The sequence below is a fragment of the Rattus norvegicus genome, chromosome 2 (genome assembly GCF_021556685.1).
Source record: "Rattus norvegicus strain SHRSP/BbbUtx chromosome 2, alternate assembly SHRSP_T2T, whole genome shotgun sequence".
NCBI classification, from domain to species: Eukaryota; Metazoa; Chordata; class Mammalia; order Rodentia; family Muridae; genus Rattus; species Rattus norvegicus.
In genome coordinates, this window is record NC_141535.1 from 125,610,218 (window position 1) to 125,629,512 (window position 19,295).

The 19,295-nt window shown below is 45.0% G+C and overlaps 2 long non-coding RNA genes across 2 annotated transcripts in view; one reads left to right on the forward strand and one right to left on the reverse strand.

Annotated features, from left to right (window-relative positions):
- Positions 1-1,181: 1,181 nt before the first annotated feature.
- LOC147996228 (uncharacterized) lies at positions 1,182-18,049 on the forward strand. The gene is made up of 4 exons (XR_015674457.1): positions 1,182-1,258; positions 2,861-3,026; positions 17,177-17,300; positions 17,738-18,049. It is a non-coding gene; the product is annotated as an uncharacterized LOC147996228 (long non-coding RNA).
- The window catches only part of LOC120100810 (uncharacterized), a 32,233-nt gene continuing 23,039 nt past the window's right edge, over positions 10,102-19,295 (reverse strand). Inside the window, exon 5 of the long non-coding RNA XR_015674459.1 lies at positions 10,102-11,471. This is a non-coding gene — a long non-coding RNA (uncharacterized LOC120100810). The remainder of the gene's footprint in view (positions 11,472-19,295) is intronic.

Consider the following 19,295-nt stretch of genomic DNA (forward strand, 5'->3'; position numbering starts at 1 on the left):
TGGAAATATTCAGAATACAAGAGTATTTGTTTCATTGCTTCCCAGAGGGACACAGAAAACATCTGCATGAGGGAAAAACAAAATCAAGCAAAAACCTCTTATTTGTCTCTAGATCAGTTTTGTGTGAAGAAAAAGGGTCTTGGCAGAGGAAGCCAAAAAGAGAGACCTGAGTCTGGATGGCTTACTTCCCCTCTTTGACCCTGACACTTTGTTCTCCAAGGGGCAGTTGTAGAAGAAATGCCTCCTTGTTTCTCCCCTCCCAATCACCGTCTTCCAAGCTGGGGATAGCTCGTTTAGGAGCGTGGTTGACTAACATGCACAAAGCTCAGGATTCCATACACCCATGCTTGATGATGAATACTGGTAATTCCAACACTGGGAAGGTACAAGTCAAAGGATCAGAGGTTCAAGGCCAGCCTTATGTACAAAAGACACTGTCTCAAAAGCACTTCATGCAATATGTTATGGATTATATATGCTCAGCCCAGGGAGTGGCACTCTTAGAAGGTATAGCCCTGTTGGAATAGGTGTGGTCCTATTAGAGTAGGTGTGTCACTGTGGGGGTGAACTTTAAGACCCTCATCCTAGCTGCCTGGAATCCAGTCTTCCACTAGCAGCCTTCAGATGAAGATGTAGAACTCAGCTCTCAGCTCTGTCTGCACCATGCCTGCCTAGATCCTCCCACCTTGATAATGACTGAACCTCTGAACCTGTAAGCCAGCCCCAATTAAATGTGGCCCTTTATAAGATTGCCTTGGTCATGGTGTCTGTTCACAGGAGTGAACCCTAACTAAGACACAGTAACAATGAGGAATCCCTCCTGACAGTGATCTAAGATATGCCTCCTGGTACCCACTGACACTGCCATTCAGTTTCATCCCAACTCTCATTTTTCCATGCTGATCAGGACCACTCCTTCCCCTGTCCTAGTAAATACTCAGTCCCCACAAAGCTCAGCTTACGCATCGTCGTCTTCTGTGGCATTTCTTGATCCCACATCTTTTTTCCTAACTGATTAGTTTTCCTTCACTTTGTGCTTCCCTCTAAAAGTATGTCATAATAGGCATATCATTCTTTCTACCATATTTAGGTCCTACTTGACTGTGCCCCCTCTGGAAGTGGCAATGCACCTGCTCAGCCACTCACTGCTCACAAAATTCTTGAACTTTCTTTCTAAAAAGGATCTGTAAGTGCTGAGTGCCGGGGCTGATGCCTGTGATGCCAGGACTCAGGAGGCCGATGTGGGAGGACAGCCTGGGTACGTGGTAAGATTCCTTCTCAAATAGAATAATTACTACAGTAGTAAAGTCAAACCCTAGGATCTGTCTCCCTTTCCTCGGCTGTTTTATTCTAGAGTCTCAAGTATGGAACTGAATTCACTAAGACTGACTTTGAAATCCTAGTCTGCCAACTGAGTACTGGGAATATAGCTGTGCCCCGACATGGTGCACTGGGGGATCAAATCCAGAGTCTGTGCCCGCTAAACAAGCGTTCTCGCCAACTGAGCCAAATCCCCAGACCAAAACAGGACTGTTTCCCCACACTTACCTTTTCCCCCTTTTCTCCTTTTTTCAGTCTTGTGTGAGGTTATTTGAGTGAGTGCGGGCACACGGGGACAACTTTTGTGAACTGATTCCCTCTTCCCACCAAAGAATCGGGAAATTAAATTTAGTCCACCAGGCCTGTTGGGTGAGCACCTTACTTGCAGACCCATCTTGCTGGCCTAATACCATAGGAGCATCTTTTCAATGAATGACAGACTGTATCTTTCTAAAGTACTTGTTCTCCACCAGTGGTGTGTCTGACCATAAATCCGAGCTTAATGGCCCATTCCCAGCCTGGCATCTTCAATCCAAGGCTGCACCGCCCAGTGCTCTCTTGTGGTTTATTTTGCTAGCTCAGTGTCTGAGTTTCAGTCTCCTGCAGCTCCTGTTTACTTGGGCCACTGGAAGCTCTGCTCTTTTGCTGGGGCAGTGAACAACAGGAGAAACTTTCTCTGATGCTTGCACAGGGCAAATTGGTTTCTAAACAGACTTGCCCACAGTCTCCATTAATATCCTATTGGAGAGCAAGGCAGCATAAAATACTGAGAGAAGCCAGAGTTACTTTTTATGATGATTGAATATGATGAGGGAGCCAAGGACAAAGGGTAATTTATTCCAAAGAAAGGCAACACCTTTGCTTTGCAATAGCTCTTGCAGCTAAAAAATAGGGCTGGTAATTGGAGTTGCTTTATGAAAATCTCATTAGCATTAGCATATAACTAAAATGCACAGCTCCATAGTTAATTGCAATCCTGCACTGCGGTTAACAACTACAGTGATGACATTTGCATATTGCACATAAAATTAAAAATGCATGTCAGATAGGTGCTCTTTCAGGAAAAAAAAATCCTTGAATAACATTGCGTTCACACAATAATCGGAAAGATTTTGAATTTGAATGGAAATTATATGTATAGTATGAGTGTTAGAAAGACAGCCAAGTCTGCTAACTAAATCTGAAACACTGCAGTCAAAACCCTGCAGCTGGGATCGTCTTCAAGGGTAGGGCCACGGAATGCTGAACTGGTGCGGTTTGCGTATGGAGAACCCTTTCCCCTAGAAACCTTCTCTCCTCGCAATCCCCCGGAGGCCTCAGTATCTTCTCTAGGGCTTTCTTTGTTAGCTCCTCAAGATCATGGGCTTCATTTTCTTTTTCCCCACAAGGCTCAGGATATAGCAGGCAGTTGGTGACTTGCAGATGTGGTCTGAGACCTCTCTAAATGAGTCAGAAAGTGAGAAGTTCCACAGGGACATAGTATTTTATGCTGCCTTGCTTTCCCACGTCTTCGAGAAGCTCAACTCTCCCTTTCCTTTAGAGCCAGGTACCTCAACTTTCCCGAGACCCCCATCCATATCCTCTGTGGAGTGGTGTCTGCCTTTGAGGTGTCTGAGAAGATCCTGAAAGAAAAAACGCTGGAGGTGCCCAGCAGAGCACAGAGCCTGACACATGCCTGTCACTGTGGCTTTGGGGAAACATCTTGGGTAAGGACATGCGGCCACAAGGCAGAGGTGGGTCTTCCTGAATGTATCACCCACAGAAAGGCTGCTCCGTCCCATTCTATTTCACTAAGGAGAGGTATCTGAAAAGAGAAGACAAGAGTGAAAGACAGTAATAGCTCCCTGGGTGCTGACACACTCAGACTGTCAGTTTGTGTTGGCGGACTCCCCTGAGAACCTACATGTTTCCTCTTGGGAGGCAGCCCTGGCTGAAGACAGTGACTGGAGGGTCTTTCCACTGCAGTTTGAGAGATTCATTCATTCATTCCTCGTTCACCCTCATTCCTCCCAACACCACTGTGACCTGTGTTCCCGTGGAACCTCTCCCATCTTCTGACTCATCTAGTGAGGGCTCAGACCACTTCTGTAAGTCACCAAATGCTGTGCCCTGAGCCTGGTTCACATGCTCACCCATTTGTCCATTCAGTCACCATCACTTGGCTGATATTGTGTCCTCAGCCACGTAAGACATCATGTTTAGAACTGTGTTAACCACACACGTGGACTCAGACACTTTCACAGTTGGAAATTCTGGGATGGATGGAATCAAGCACTAGAGATGTCGGTCAGTTTGGTGAGCAGCTGGAGCCACAGGCAGGTGGGCTCCCCCCACCCCTGCTTCCTCCACTGTGACTGATCACTGGGGAACTCTGCCATGTAAGCTCTGGGAAAGAATGGATTTGCTGCCTTGAAGGAAACAGAAACCTGAACATTGGGAAGGAGTGTCACCTAGTCCATGAAAAATCAGCAGGGTCATTGGATTTCATGATAAGGGAGTTCTTAATGGCTCTTCTTCAAGAGAAAGCCACACAGGCAGGGGAAGTAAGTGGCTCAGTTAGTAAAGTGTTTGCTGTGTAAGTATGGAGACCTGGGTTTGATCCAAGCACCCAAGCAAAGATCTGAGCATGTTAGCATACACCTGCAACCTCAGTGCAGGAGACCCTGTTTCAATACATATGGGAGAGAGCAACACACACACACACACACACACACACACACACACACACACACACACGGAGGGATAGATAGGAAGATCTGCTCTGGTTCAGCAATCCCTAAACTCCAAATGAAAGCCAAGCCTGAGGCCTGTAATTTCAGGCCAGGCTTTCATGGAAAGGGTGAGAAACAGTACCTCAGGTCAAAACCAAGCATGGAACTAGCCTGGCTTTCCTGTGAGTCGGGAACACTCTAAGCTTCCCACGTAGATATGGAGCAGCTGTGCTAGCAAGCACTTTAGGTCAGGTCTCTGTTGTCTGGTTTCAACCCAGTGCTTTCCTCACTGGAGGCTTAGGACAGGCCTGACTGTCTCAGGAGCACAGAGTATGCCATGGCCCCTGTCTTCCCACGAGCAAAGCAGCAGGGATTTGGTAGACATGCGAGGTGTGGTAAACACCTGTAACCATGATATTCCTGTGTGTGTGTGTGTGTGTGAGAGAGAGAGAGAGAGAGAGAGAGAGAGAGAGAGAGTTCATGTGCATTTTCTGCTTCTGCCTGGTTTGCCTCACCTTCCTGACACTGACACAAGGGTGTCTGGGGCCTAGGTGACACCCTGTTTCAGGTGACCAGTGTCCCTTCCTGACACTGACACAAGGGTGTCTGGGGCCTAGGTGACACCCTGTTTCAGGTGACCAGTGTCTGCTGATACCACACTCATTCTCTGGCTCTGAAAAGTCCTTTCAGAAAGTGTTTATAGTTCGTGTTGCTGTGACACTAAACTCGCCTGTGGTGTGTGTCATATAGCTGAATGGCCTTAAAACCGAAACTGAGCTCGGGGAGTGATGCTCCCAGGCAAGCGGGCTGAGGGAGGGCCAAGGGACACACACACCTATCCCCTGTCCCTCCCCTTCGTCAACCTTCTACCTTCCACAGAACTACTTTTTGGACCTAAGTCCGTCTTCTATTACTTTCCCTGAGGAAATATGCGCAGATATCTACTCGCCCCAGGCAGGAAACCAATGTCAAGCCAAAGAAAAGATTCCACTCAAGCCCACTGTGCTGAGCCGACGAGTGTATTGGGGTTCCTTGCAGCAGCACATGTAACTCACAGAAAAGCCCCGCCTCAGCAGGGGTAGAGCCCACCATAGCAGCATCTTGGAACACTTCCTCCAGTCAGTCTCCCACACTAGCACACCCCAACACCACATTCCGCTAGAGGGCAGCAGGGAGTGGTGGGTGACTCACAGGCAAGGGACCAGTGATCCACCTTCCCTTTCAACTAGGGAGCGTTACTTCTCCCAGTACCACTAGACCTAGCTGTCACTGTATTGCTCTGCTTACTGTGTTGCCATGACTACAAGACTGATGTTATCTCTGCTCTGTGATGCAACGGGATGGTCATGATATGCCTAAAGGAAAAAGGCGCACAGCAGGAAGAGCTTTGGGTTCCAGCTACTTGCTCAGCGGGGTCATAATTTGTGGGAATGCTGTGCATATAGGGCCTCCTTCAACTATGCATGAGACCAGGAGAACTGAGAGGTGCCTGATCAACAGCCTGTCATGCCTGACATGACCATCAGATCCCTGCCTCTAGCTTGCTGTTAGCCAACACCGTTCACTCTGCCTTTCTTGGTTGTAGAATGGCCTTTTCTCTGGGTATAACACCATCGTCCCATGCCGCTTTGGAGTAGATATTTCCTTGGTCCAGTAGCCATGGCAACTGATTGAGCAGCATATTCCAGGGATAGCTTGGCCTATGGCAATGGACTGACACTTCCTGGTGGAAGGAGGAGGGATTCCCACTTTTTCTCTGTCTCATCTCCTCTCTGCTATGATTGATCTGGAGAGATCAGTTAGTGAAAACTTAATTGAAAAGCAGTGCTCCATGATGCTGCTTCTATGAGGCCACCACCCACAAAGGGTAGGACTTTCTGGGAATGAAGATGACTTAGGGTCATCAATGATCCTAAATGCAACTTCATGCATACTAAGTTGGACTTGAATGCAATTGGTACCTTGGTTAACCTACCTGGGGTAATAGGCGTTTGTTGCTCTTGATGGTATGGGGACTGATGCTATGGGAGAGCCACACCATCTTCAAAGATACTATGACAATCTGTCTACTTGATGAATTGTCTGAGACTTACTTCCAGTCCACCCTCTTCCTCACCCGATAAGGAGCTGCACGTCAGTCCTGGTGCCAGGCCTTTCCCATCAATGCCTGGCCTGGTGGGCCATGCTGAGGCAGGCATCATTTTAGGACCAGTAGGCTGGCTTGCTTCCAGCTTTCCTTTGTTGGCAGATACACCTCGCTGTTGGATGCTGGGTGTGAATCAGAGGGTTGACGAAGCCCTGGGAAGGTTGCCTGAGCACTGACAGCCCCTCAGCCAACACAGGAATGCAGAGTGTGCCTGACCTCCATGGGACCTGTGCTGTGTTAGTGCAGGTATGAAACTCTGTTCAGTTTCTACTGTATCCTCATCCCTGGCTGGCTGTCAGGGGCACAGAGGAAGTCTATGTTGGTTTCTGTGGGAGTTATGGCCCGCAGCCCAGCGTCTTAATTGTCTCTAGTTTGAAAATAACTGCCTCGCTGGACAATGACACGTCTCCATTCTGTTTTAGAAGAAAATTTCGCTTTGTGTAAGCTAATGTTTAACTTTAATAATCTTTTCATTAGTCCTAAAGACTGCGCTAATTATTCAAAGCAGGAGTGCTTCATCTTTTGTGTGTATTGTTTTCCCAGAGCCTAAGCTGGTGAGCAGCTGCATCGGGGCTGTTAGATAATGTGTGTCTATATTGTGAGAGGTTAAATGTTCTAGAAACCAGCTCCTAGGCTTCCTGTGTCTTGGCTTGAACTCTTCAAAGAGACTGAAAAAAGAATACTCTACAGCCCCTGTCTTTTTTGCAGTGAGAAGCCACGTACACCTCCCGGGAGCCTAAGCGATGCAATGCTGCCACACGGCCGGGGAGATGTAGGGGATATATATCAGAGACATTCTGAGTCACTCTAGAGTCTAGCTTCATGGCTTCTGTCACCCCTTTAGAGAGCCATTAGATTGGTGAGGTCACCATGAGAGTCCTAGTAACTAGTTAGGTGACAGCAGGCTTAAAGGTCAGGGAGACTGGACCCTTCCTGGTGAGCATCAGCTTGCAGCACTAGCTCCTGTAATTTCAGGACACTGACTCCTGATCTACAGAATGGCGTACAGGTCTACAGAGTCACTATCTCTGGCCCTAGTGGAGAGGTAACGTTCTAAACTTCTTATAGCATAAGATACTATCTCACCAGAGGCTTTCTCTTAAGAACAAAGGCACAGACTTGTCCCCTACCCGAAGAAAGTCAATCTAAGTGGGGACCAGAGGTTAGCCCAATTGGAAATGTGCTTACCCGGCATGCACAAGGCCTGGGTTTGATCTTCAGCACCGCACACAGCCAGACATGTTCTTATAATCCTATTACTTGGGAGGCAGAGGCCAAAGGATTAGAAGTTCTAGTTCATTCTAGGGTACACATAAGTTTAAGGCTAGGCCTGTACTACATGACCCATGGACAAAAACACAAAGAGAAAAAACCTACATAAAGATGAGTAGTAAAAGGGTCTTTCTGTCTAGTGTCTTTGTCTGGGGCAGGAGAGGTGGCTTAGCAGTTAAGAGCCTCTTCTTACAGAGGACATGAGTTCCATTTAGCGCTCACATATTGGCTAACAGTGGTAATTCCAGGGAATCCAACTCTCTTTCCCAACCTCCTCAGACACTGTATGCACATCATATACAGTCACACATGCAGGCAAACACCCATACATATAAAACAACAAACAAACACATCTGTATAAAGATGTCTTCCTCTATGTGGTCTCTTGAGCCAGGGCCCACTTTTTCTTACAAGAGTGTTTTCCTCTGAGGCCCGTGGGATCACACCCTATCTTAGTCCTTGGGTGTACACCACTTCACCCTATACTAGACTCTCATCTCTTCTCTGCCCTGGGTGTCACATCTGAATTCATTCCACAGATTCCAAAGGATGGAGGAGGCCAGGGGGATCCAGCATGGGATTCTGGTACCAAAATCACTGTCATAGCCCAGGCCGTGTCTACCCTCACCCCTCTGCTGAGCTGGTGGTAGGATGGAGAGGTCACAGTGGGGAGACCGTCAATGAGGGAACCCACAGGACCAGTTCCTGGGTAAAGAGAATGAGTAGCTCCCACTTGCTCTTACTAGAATGACGTTCTGGTAGGTTTCACACACAGACATTACAGCTGTGACTGTCAGGGTCAATTCCCACCGGCATCTTAGAGCTGGGAAACCGAATCTGTTACCACAAGTTTTCTGAGAAAGAAGTATTTTTTTGTACCTTGGTCAAAAGTCAAATCATTAATTGCCAACCAATAAAGGCAAAACCATTGGGAAAGATAATTATTAAGAGTTTTAATTGCCCTGGAATTCTACATAGAAAATTTTACATTCTGTTACATCTGAGATAGTTGAAGACCCTGAGGAACTGTGGAAGCTCTTTGCCCAAACCAGACTTTGGCTTATTTTTTTTTAAGAATATTTATTTTGTTTCATGTATATGGGAATTTTTCTGGCACATTTGTATGTACACCACGTGTACCAGGTGCCTGGGAACTGGAGCCCACTGGAAGAGCAGTCAGAACTCTTAACTACTGAGCCATCCCTCCAGCCCCAATCTTATTTCTCTAACATTAGAAGTGGCTGACTGCCTGGGACTATTTCATAGTCAGTTATACAAAGATTTGCTCAGTTTAATCTTAGCTGGATTGTAATAAAATGAAATATGTATATTTATATAAACATTAATTTGACATTTTAATCACAAGATACTGAATTATTTTTGGAAGGCATACATTTTATGTGCTGGTGAAAGATATCAATTAATATATAGAATCAAAACATTTTCTAGGTGTGATGACATTTTAGGCTTACTATATGCAGAATATAGCTTAGTGGTATTGTTAGTAAATTAGAGGAGGAAAAGCCCCAGACAGAATATGTAGCAACTGGTAGAGTTAGCATGTGCAAGGCCCGGGGTTCGGTTCCCACCATTGCAAAGTCCATGTGTGGTGGCTAGGATGGTAATTCAATTAGTAGTGCCCTTAAGCAGCATCTATAAGCCTTAGGTTTGTACCCAGGATACAAAAACATGAGGGTCAGTCACTCAGGATCACTCTCAGCTCAATCCTTACCCAAGGGAACTCAGACTATGTAAGAGTCTAATTCATCAAAACAAACAAATGAATGAACCAGTGAACAAAACAACAAGAATGATGTCCAGCTACACAAAAAGCCCAGCTCAAGCATGAATATAAGTTCTTTCCCCATTTTCATTCAGTCGGGGATTTCTCTACATTATACAACATGGGTGTTTTAGACTCTTTAATGCCAACACCCACTGAAGAACAGTAGGGATCCTTTTATTACTTTTAACTTTTGTATTTTTGAAATTAGTATTCAAGATATTAAATATTGTGGTGTTTGGATAGTGCATGGGCAGTGGCACTATTAGGAGTTGTGACCTTGTTGGAGAAAGTATGCCACTGTGGGGGTGGGTTTTGAGGTCCTATGTTTAAGCTCTACCCAGGGCAAGAGAAACCCTCCTCTTGGATGCCTGTCAACAATGGTCTTCTCCTGGATATCTTGGGATCAAGATGTGTCACTCTCAGTTCCTCCAGCACCACATCTGCCTGGATGATACATGCTTTCCACCAGGATGAGAATGGATCAAACCTCTGAAACTAACTGTAAGGCAGCCCAAATTAAATGTGTGACCAAGGGTTGCCTTGGTCATGGTGTCTTTCCATAGCAATAAAACCCTAAGACAGATATCATTTGTGGTATTCTCAAACAAAGCATGTCATAATTCTTTCCCCCTCAGCTCTTCAACCCCCAGGTACTCTAATCCCTTCTTGTTGCCCTTTCCTAGTCTCTTCAGTCATAATTCTAGAGTGTGTATTAACAACTCTTTAGGGGCCAACAAGATAGTTCATTGGGCAACCGCTTCACCCGCATACACATTATATGTGCAAATATACACAATGATAATAAAAGCTTTAAATAATAATAATTTAAAACCTAAAATTATAGAATAATTTTTAGATTTTTATTTATAGAGTTGACAGAATTATTTTGCAAGTCCCATGTTTTTCGTTAGAGATGGATAAGTACAGAGAGAATTGAAAACACAGAAAAAGAGCACGCAGACATCTTAGAGAGCACACAGGTATCTTAGACAGTACACACACAACTTAGGTAGCACACACACAACTTAGGCAGTGCACACACAAGTTAGGCAGTGCACACACAACTTAGTACACACACAATTTAGGGAGTACACACACAACTTAGGGAGTATACACATAACTTAAGAGTACACACACAATTTAGAGAGTGCACACACAACTTATTACAATTGAGCTTATGATTTTTTAACTTCCTGATTGGGTAAAAATGATATGTATGCAGAAAACGCAAATTTCATTTTTTTGAGATAGTAATATGTAGAACCATCCCATGATGCTGGGCAAAGGGAGTGAGCAAACAGGTCCCAAGTCTGCCATGTGACCATGAGTGCATACTCTATGCTGTATTGCTAAATGATGTTATTAATCACCATATTTATTTTGTCTGATAATATTATGGACCTATGATGTTCTTTTGGGGTATAACTCCATTAAAAGTTAGGGAACATCTGTGTGTGTGTGTGTGTGTGTGTGTGTGTGTGTGTGTGTGTTTATGGATGTGAGTATATATGTATGTGATTATGTGTCTGTGTGTGTGTGAGTCTGTGTATGAGTGTGTATATGAGTATATGTCAGGCAGGGAATGTGAGTGTGTGTGTCTGTGTGTGTATATTATATGAGTGTCTCTGTGAGTGTGTGTGTGTGTGTGTGTGTGTGTGTGAGAGAGAGAGAGAGAGAGAGAGAGAGAGAGAGAGAGAGAGAGAGAGAAAGAGAGAGACTTACCCAGCTTAGGCATGGGTCTAAGACAAAAGTGCAGAGAAGAGAACAATCATGAAATGGTGGTCTGACTTGGAAGCAAAGATTAGAACATGAATAGCATCTGAGACTGGCTTTGATTTTCCTTTGTATCCTAAATCTTTTTCAGACAAAGAGATTAACAACATATCTTTCACAACACAGGGTGAGGTGGTTTGAATGAGAAATGTGCCCATAGGTTCTTCACGGATTCCAATCCTCAGTCCTTGGGGTTGGGGCGGCTATGGAACTTTGAGGAAGTGCTAGCAGCTCCTGCCACTTGAGGCTATGCCCCTCTGCCACGATGGAGTCTCCATCCCTCTGAAACTAAGTCAGAATAACTCTTCTGTAAGCTGCTCTCGGGAGTGGATTTCATCACAGCAACAGGAAAGGTGTGCAAAAACACATTTTTTGATACCCACTGGCTTCACACTGGGATGCCGCTGCGGGCAGTGACAGAACTGTGTGGAAGGCACCATCACCACCGGCATTCCACTTCTCCCTATGACAAAATACAGAACAAAGGTAACTTAGGGAATGTTTATTTTGGCTTACAGTTTTTGGGCCTCAATCACACAGGTGCAGTGGCAGGAGCATGAGGCAGGGGGCTGCACTACATCAGCAGCCATGAAGTGGAGGGCAATGAAAGGTGATGTTCAGCCCACTCTCTCCTTTTTTATTCCAGCCAGAACCCCAGTCCACAGGATGGCACTGCCCACATTTAGGTTAATTAACTGATTAGGCCAGTTAATCTCTGGCTTGCTTAGACATTTGTCTCCTAGGTAATTCTAGATCCCATAAAGTTGACAACTGATGTTCACTATCGCGCCTTCCTATTGGGGTGGCAGCGAAGAGAGCTGAGCCTTTGGCTTTCCAATCCAAGTCCATATGTTAATTCATTCAGTCTTTCAATAAAATTTACTGAGTGTCTGTACTGAGATAGTCCTGGCAAGAGTCTGTGTTGCAATTTGTGACAGATTAGTATTAATTGTTTTATTAGCAGGAAGATCTGATTATGGATCAATGCAAACAATAAAAGGGTAGCTCAGAGCTCTCCCTGAGGCATGCTGTATAACCTAATTATACAGGAAGTAGAGTGGGAACAAACTTGGTCATCTAGGCAGGTGGCTACTTCAAATTGCCACTGTGTATCTTGCAAGATGACTAGGTGAAGAAGTCCACCGGCAAAGGACAAGTCTTTGAGACAAAGCCTTCCTTTGGGGATACAGGAAAAAGCAGAATGGTTTATAGAGGGCTGGGAGCAGGAAAGAGCTTGACATCATGATGGGGGTGGGGGGTCGCAAGTTTATGAGCTTATTAAGGAGGTGAGCTGATGATTCAGAAGTTCAGAGTCAGCACAAGCTAAACAACCTGGTCTTGGTTCAGCAGATGTTTCCTATGACTCATTAAAGATGCCTCCAGAAGTCAAGCAGCTAGGAAGGCTCACAGATGCGAGCAAATTAACCTCACACGGAGCAGCACAATAGCATTCTGATATGGACCACGCAGAGGAGAACACGTCACGAGTTAGATTAGCTCTCAGGGAAGTTCTCAGGGTTATGGCCTCATAAATACTTTGCTTGTACTTATTGGAACTAGGTAAGGCGGAGACAGCTCTAAAAATGAAGGTCTGTTTTGTTTTTTTTAAATGTTTTCAATGCCAAAGCCAAGCTGATTGAGATGTTGTGAAAGTATGTCATAAGTGAGTGTCCTGCGGCTAAAGTGTGATTTGAGTAAGGAGAAAGCATCTTGGGATTGGCATGCTAGCCTGATCTGCAGTGAAGTAGACACTGACTGGATTTTTTTTTTTTTTTTGCATTTATCACACTTAATAAAAGTGGGGACAAACCAAATGGTCTTGCTGGACGTTTAGGATCTAGTGGCTGTAGTTGAGGGGTAGAGAGAGTGAGTACACGTCAGGCCTCTCAGGAACATTGTCTCCTTACAGACTGCACCTAATCATCCAGCTATTTCTGTTGTAGTCCAAATGCGGCTTTCCTGCACTGCAGGGACCATCCATAGGAGCCCTTAGGACATCTCTAACCCCCCGGGAGTCTCTTGTGAAGTGCGTATGTGTGTTGTTATGATTATTTATATTTTGGCTAAGACTATCCCTGTTTAGTTATTCCATTTCCTACTCTAAATATTGTATGCACATCTGAGAAGTCAGATTACCAAATATACACACAACAGAAACAAACAGTGGATCATGGTGGGGGTTATCGGGCAGCCGTCTGAGTGTATTCCTACTACAAGCACTGTTGATAATATGAATAAGTAATATGGTGCATACATTCGTACTGGCCTTTTATGTACACATAGGTACTATGGTGACTAATAGACTATTTCAGAGAATTTCAGGGTTTATAGCTTTTACCATTATGTTTTCCACTAAACTGAATACTAAAAGTGTAATTAGCATAAAATGCAGAATCCTCAAAACTTATTGACATTAGAAAGAAATTCTCAAATTTATTGCCAGGAAAAAAATTGAGTTGTTAGAGGTGGAACGACCTTCTTGTATTTAAATAAGTTCCTATTTTTCCCAGGGGGGACTATCAGTAGGAGAGTCAGCAGTGATGTTTTAGGATATTATAGATCACACTGCATCTGTTTCCACAAAAATTACATGCCTGCATTCAATTGTGTAACCCTTAAATAGGGTAAATTATAATCCTATCAAATTGAGGATATATAATCCTTTAAAAACACATTTAAGATGTAAGCCATATGTTGAAGTGAGTGGATCAGGTGTTGAAATGACGTGTTTTACGTTCACATACATTACCCCAGTGTTTTTAAAGTTACAGAGGGTAAGTAGCAGCCTGAGCCCGCTGGGGTGAATGATCCACCTCGTTGTTCTGTTGCTAAGGATGATGCTTTGACAGCTGTACCCAGTAGTAACCTGACAGGACGCAGATAATGAGATGTGATGGGTAACACTGATTGTGAACTTGGCCGAGTCTACAATCACCTAGAAGATAAAACTCTTGCTTTCTGTCTGCCAAGGACCTTCTAGGTTGTGTTAGTTGAGGTGGGAAGACCAACACTAAACATGGGCAGGAGGCAGTAGGTTCCATTATTCACCCCTCTCTGCTTCCTTGCTGAGGAAGAAATGTGACCCGCTGCTTACCACTTCTGTGCCATGCCTTCCCTACCATGACAGACTGACCCTCAAACTGTGAGCCAAAAGAAACTCTCCATTCCTCAGGTTGCCTTTGTCATGTCGGTTAAAAAAGTAGCCAATGAAAGACGTACCATCAGAGAGGGCAGGGAGCTTGCCTTTGGCCTGTATTCATGGCAGCGATCTTTGTACAGTGGACATCACTTCCGGTCACTGTTTAGGAGCCAGACAGGCCCAGTTTAACTGCTTGGGGTGCCCCTAATTCCAAGGGTACAATCATTCTTTCCTTGGAGCACTGAAAATTCTGTTCATTAAGTTTAACCTGTTTCCTTTCTTCTTCTCATCATGGTCATGCCAGCATGCATGTATTGACACATGAAAACATTGTTCCTCATACGCCAGGAGCTGTGCTAAATGCTCCAGACATAATGGCAAGCAGGGAGAACACAATCAAGTACCTAGACAGTAAAGATATGATAAGTAGCAGGCACTGTGGAGGCAAGAATAAAAGCTGTGCTGGTATAACATGGTGGTCTATGCAGAGAACCCTGAACTTAGATGGGGAGTGAGGACTGCTGACCATAGTAAGCTTGGCTTGATGAGAAGCCAAAGGGGAACTGGCTGTAATGGCAGCTGGTAAGCAGGTGGAATTACTTAAATCCATATTGATCCAGGCTACATACATAAAGATTCACTTCCTCAAGATAACCTTTCATTGTTGAATGCCGCTGTCCCAGAAGACATGGGCTTATAAACAAGAACCCAAGTTCCAGGTGTGAGACACCTCCCTGTGAGTTGTTGTTGAGAGAGGTCTTAGGGGGCCCCCAAAGAATACAAATTATTGGGGCTGAAGAGATGGCTGAGCAGTTAAGAGCATTGGCTGATCTTCCAGAAGACCTGAGTTCAGTTCTTGACACTCACATTGAGTTAACTTTCAACTGACTGTTAACTCCAGCTTCAGGGGATTGAATAATTGAATACTCTCTTCTGACCTCCACAGGCATGTGTGGCATACACACACACACACACACACACACACACACACACACACACACTCACATGTCTCAAACATGCAGACATACAAAAACACCTCTCTCTCTTGCATGTGCATGTGCATACACACATGTACATGCATGCACACACACAAATGGGTAAAAAAAATTTTTTTTTTTAAAATGCCAGCTGCTGCGTTGCTCTTGGGCGCCCTCCAATAGTAGACGGGAAAACCATGAAGATAACACACGCTCTGAGTAGAGGGCACAGAGGAAGTAAGTTGGAACACAGCTGGTAACTCCGCTCTCATAGAGCAGGAAGGTGGTGTGCAAGCTGCTGAGGGAGAAACTCAAGATGGTCTCAACCATGTGTGCCACCATGCCTATCTGCTGGATAAGATATGCCCACTGGCAAAGTTGCGACGGGATTATTTCGAGAGTAACGGACTGCTTTGTGATTGGCTACCCTGCTTCTCAGGAGGGGATACATAACTAATAAGTATAAAACCTGGTCAAAAGCAGATGGCTGGGGAGAACATGGGCCGAGAGAGAGTCACAGAACCATTGTTTCCCTAAATGAACACGTGGCTAAACTGTCTTCTAACTGTTCCTGTTTAATTCCCATAGACTCACGCTGCTCTCAGCCTGGGGCAGAGAAGCTCCTCTTAGTAGAAGGCAACTGCTATTTACAGACTCCTACATGGTCAAAGTTTGGAGAACTAGTGTGAGGCCTTGACTTTAAATGGGTTATCTGTCATACACACCCAAGGCCCAGAGAACAATTGAAGAAGGGTAGGGAAAAAAACAAGACCTGGGGCTGGAGAGATGGTTCAGTGGTTAAGAACACTGACTTCCAGAGGTCCTGAGTTCAAATCCCAGCAACCACATGGTGGCTCACAACCATCTGTAATGAGATCTGATTCCTTCTTCTGGTGTGTCTGAAGACAGCTACAGTGTTCTTTATATATAATAAATAAATACAACTTCAAAAAAAATAACAAGGCCTGGAGGATGGGGAAGAGTGCACACAGCTGCTATGGCTACCTGCAGAAGACCTGGCCACAGGAGCTTCCTTCTCTGTTGAAGAACCAAAGGTTATGAATGGTTGCTTGTGTGGATGTGTGTGGGGCTATGTTACCCAATGGAATAGTCACTTCGAGTGTAGGTAGGAAAAGAGGTTCAGGGGAGAAGGGAAGGGGATACTAGAGGGCATGGATACACATATCCTAGAAGATATTTGGGCAATACAATTCTAACACACTTGTTATATCTATGCAATTGTCAAAGTAGTAAAATTAAAAAAAAATCAATTCCTGCCACATAGGCCACATTTAACAGCGGTGTGGCTCCTGTCTACAGAGCATCAATAGTGCCTCATTGCCCAAAGTCCCCATGATCCTCATGGGTCCAACTATGCAGAGGTTTCGTGGTAAGACAGACAGTTTGCAAAGATCTAAACAACGCCCCCCTTCGACTGCCCCCAGACAGCAAAGCAGCCCAGAGATGGGAGCTTGCGGGCTGGGAAGGGTTGTACACAAATGGATTGACATTGGACTCAGAGGAGAGAGTCCCCAAAGGATAGCAGAATGAGTCTGGAAACGGAGAAGTTATTCCTGTTTGAGACAAAATGCCATGTATCCAGGCTACTCTTAAATTCCATACAGAGCCGAGGATGGCCTTAAACTTCTGATATTCCTGCTTCTACCCCCAACACTAGGATTGAAGGTATGATACAGTCCAGTTTATGGGGTATAGGTTCCCTGCCTACCAGTGAGGCTGAGCTTCACTTCCAGCTAAGAGTGTCTAATCTTTGTTCTAAAACATGTTTAAAACAGTCTAGATGATGAGCAACTCTGAATCCAAGGCCTCGGAAGTTGTAGAGAGTACAATTGCTCTAAGTTTGAGGCCAGCCTGAGCGACCCAGTGAGTTCTAAGCCAGCCTGACACCCTGTCTCAGTAACTCCCAAGCAAACAAACAACAACAAAATCAAAGGAAAAGAACAGAAAAAAAAAACACATTTAGACACTAGTGTGGAGTAAACCAAGCCCATGGCAATAACTGCTTTATTTTCAATCCCTGTGTGCGAAAAGCTCCAGGAAGGAGCCACAGAAGAGCTGTCTGCAGGAACAAGCCAACCAGTTGGAGCAGGAGGATGAAGGGCTGTTGAGGCCGACATAGATCAAGTGTGTGGGGTACTCAGCAAGGCTCCTGAAGGTGAGGACTTGCTTCGTGAAGGAAATAAAGGTCTTGGCCCAGCAGCACTCGGTTAACCTTACTGCAGGGCAGGTGCCCGAAGGACTTTAGATTTAGGCATTAAAGAAGAAAAACAATTGGTATCCTGGGAGTGCTTGGCTGGGTCACTAGACTCAAGGTACGGTGCCCCTTCCTTCGAGCTCACTCGCCACTGCCTGGAATATTCTTGAGCCAGAAGTGGCAGCCTCAAACCTGTGCAGCTTCATGTCATGGTGGTGTCAGAGGTTTTGGCATTAGTAGCTGACGGCTCTCTCAGAGGCGAGGCATTAAAAGTCACAGAGAGCAGGAGCCTACCTGACTGAGTTAAGAACCTCCAAGTCTGCTTTTTTCATTTCTTTATGTTTGTTTGTTTTTTTATTCACTTTATTTCCCTAAAACAACTCTGGCTTTCCTCCCAGTCCAGTCTTGGAGACCGGGATGTTGGCAGCTCCATAAACTACATCTTCATCGTCAAACCAGCTGGAGCGGGTGGGTCCCAGGACGTGAGATTTTCCAGCCATCCTGAGCCTAGCCTCCTCATCAGTTCCTGCCGTAGAGCAGGATATGACGTAACCACTGAACTCAATGAAAGAGCCCGGTGCACATCCTGAATTTTTAATTGTGAAAACTTGTCAGAGCTGCACGTTACAGCTGTTTCAAATTCAGTTCTGACAAAATACAGTGAAAGGTTCTGTCACAAGATTAATAAACACAAATGATTTGAGAGGTTATTTATTATTTCAGTTATGTGGCTTTCTTTCCCCCACTGACAAAATCAATCAAAAAGATTAAGACAGAATCAGTAAAAATGAACTGACTGCCAACGTCCTAATTGCCGTTATATGCATGTCATATATGTGTGTGTGCGTGCGTGTGTCCCAAAATGTCATATACTTATTAAAGTTCCTACAAAATAGGTTAGTGAGATAATCACGCAGTGTCCCCCTCCCCCCAAGGCTCAGGATCTGCAGTACACAGAATACTAGTGATCACTTCAAGCCCTCTTTCTTACAGTTGTGGAAACTGATCATTTCCAGTGACTTTAATCTCCCCTGACAACATGTCAGTAGACTGAGACTCTGCTCCGAATATGGCAGTAACATGGTAAGCTTTAAATCGCTCACGATCCAATTGTATGGCCCAGTGTTGTAGGTGACTTGACAACAGCCCAGCAGATGGTCAGTGACTTCTTGTCCACTTCCCTCAGGTGGATTTGGATTCTCCACCAGTACAGAGCAGTAGCTGTACTAGTGGGAAAGTCTTTACCTTGTGCACCCAGTGTAAGACTTATGAATCCCACCACCACGTGCTCCTCTCCAGGCTGAGCCCCGCAAGTGTTTGTCCGTTACAGTTGTGTTTACTCTAGCTCTCTTCCTCCGCAGCAAAAACATCTGTAGCTCTCAGAATTAGATGCCATGTGCTGGGCAAAGGTGAAGTGACGAAAAGGGGCAGAAAACAGCATGCTGGGGCTAATTATAGGAGCTTAAGGAATTAGGGTTGACTGTAGGTCATCAAGCACGAGCATCTGAACCTTAGCAGTCAACATATCTTCATTAGTCCCGGATAGTACCAGAGGGTTTTATGTAAAGTATAGTCAGTAAGTCGTATAGCTCGAGAACTCTGTAACCAGCTAAGCCAAGAGTACTGAAAATTAATCTGGAGTTGTTAAATGAGGGAGACTATTAGGAGCCAGTGTGGTAAGAGCTTAGACTTACTTGAATATTTGCACGAGCTGTGATCTGAGGATCTGGAGAGAGGGCTCAGTGGTTAGGAACAATGGTGGTCCTTACAGAAGATGCTCCCCAACTCCTTTGGTCCCATTCCCACATCTTCAGGTGGCTCACAACTGCTTGTAACTCCAGCTCCAGGGCAGCCTACATTCTCTTCCAACCTCTGTGGATAATTGCACTCATATGTGTACGTATGAACACACATAACTTAAAAACAAAACAAATTACCTTTTTAAAAAGATTGTGG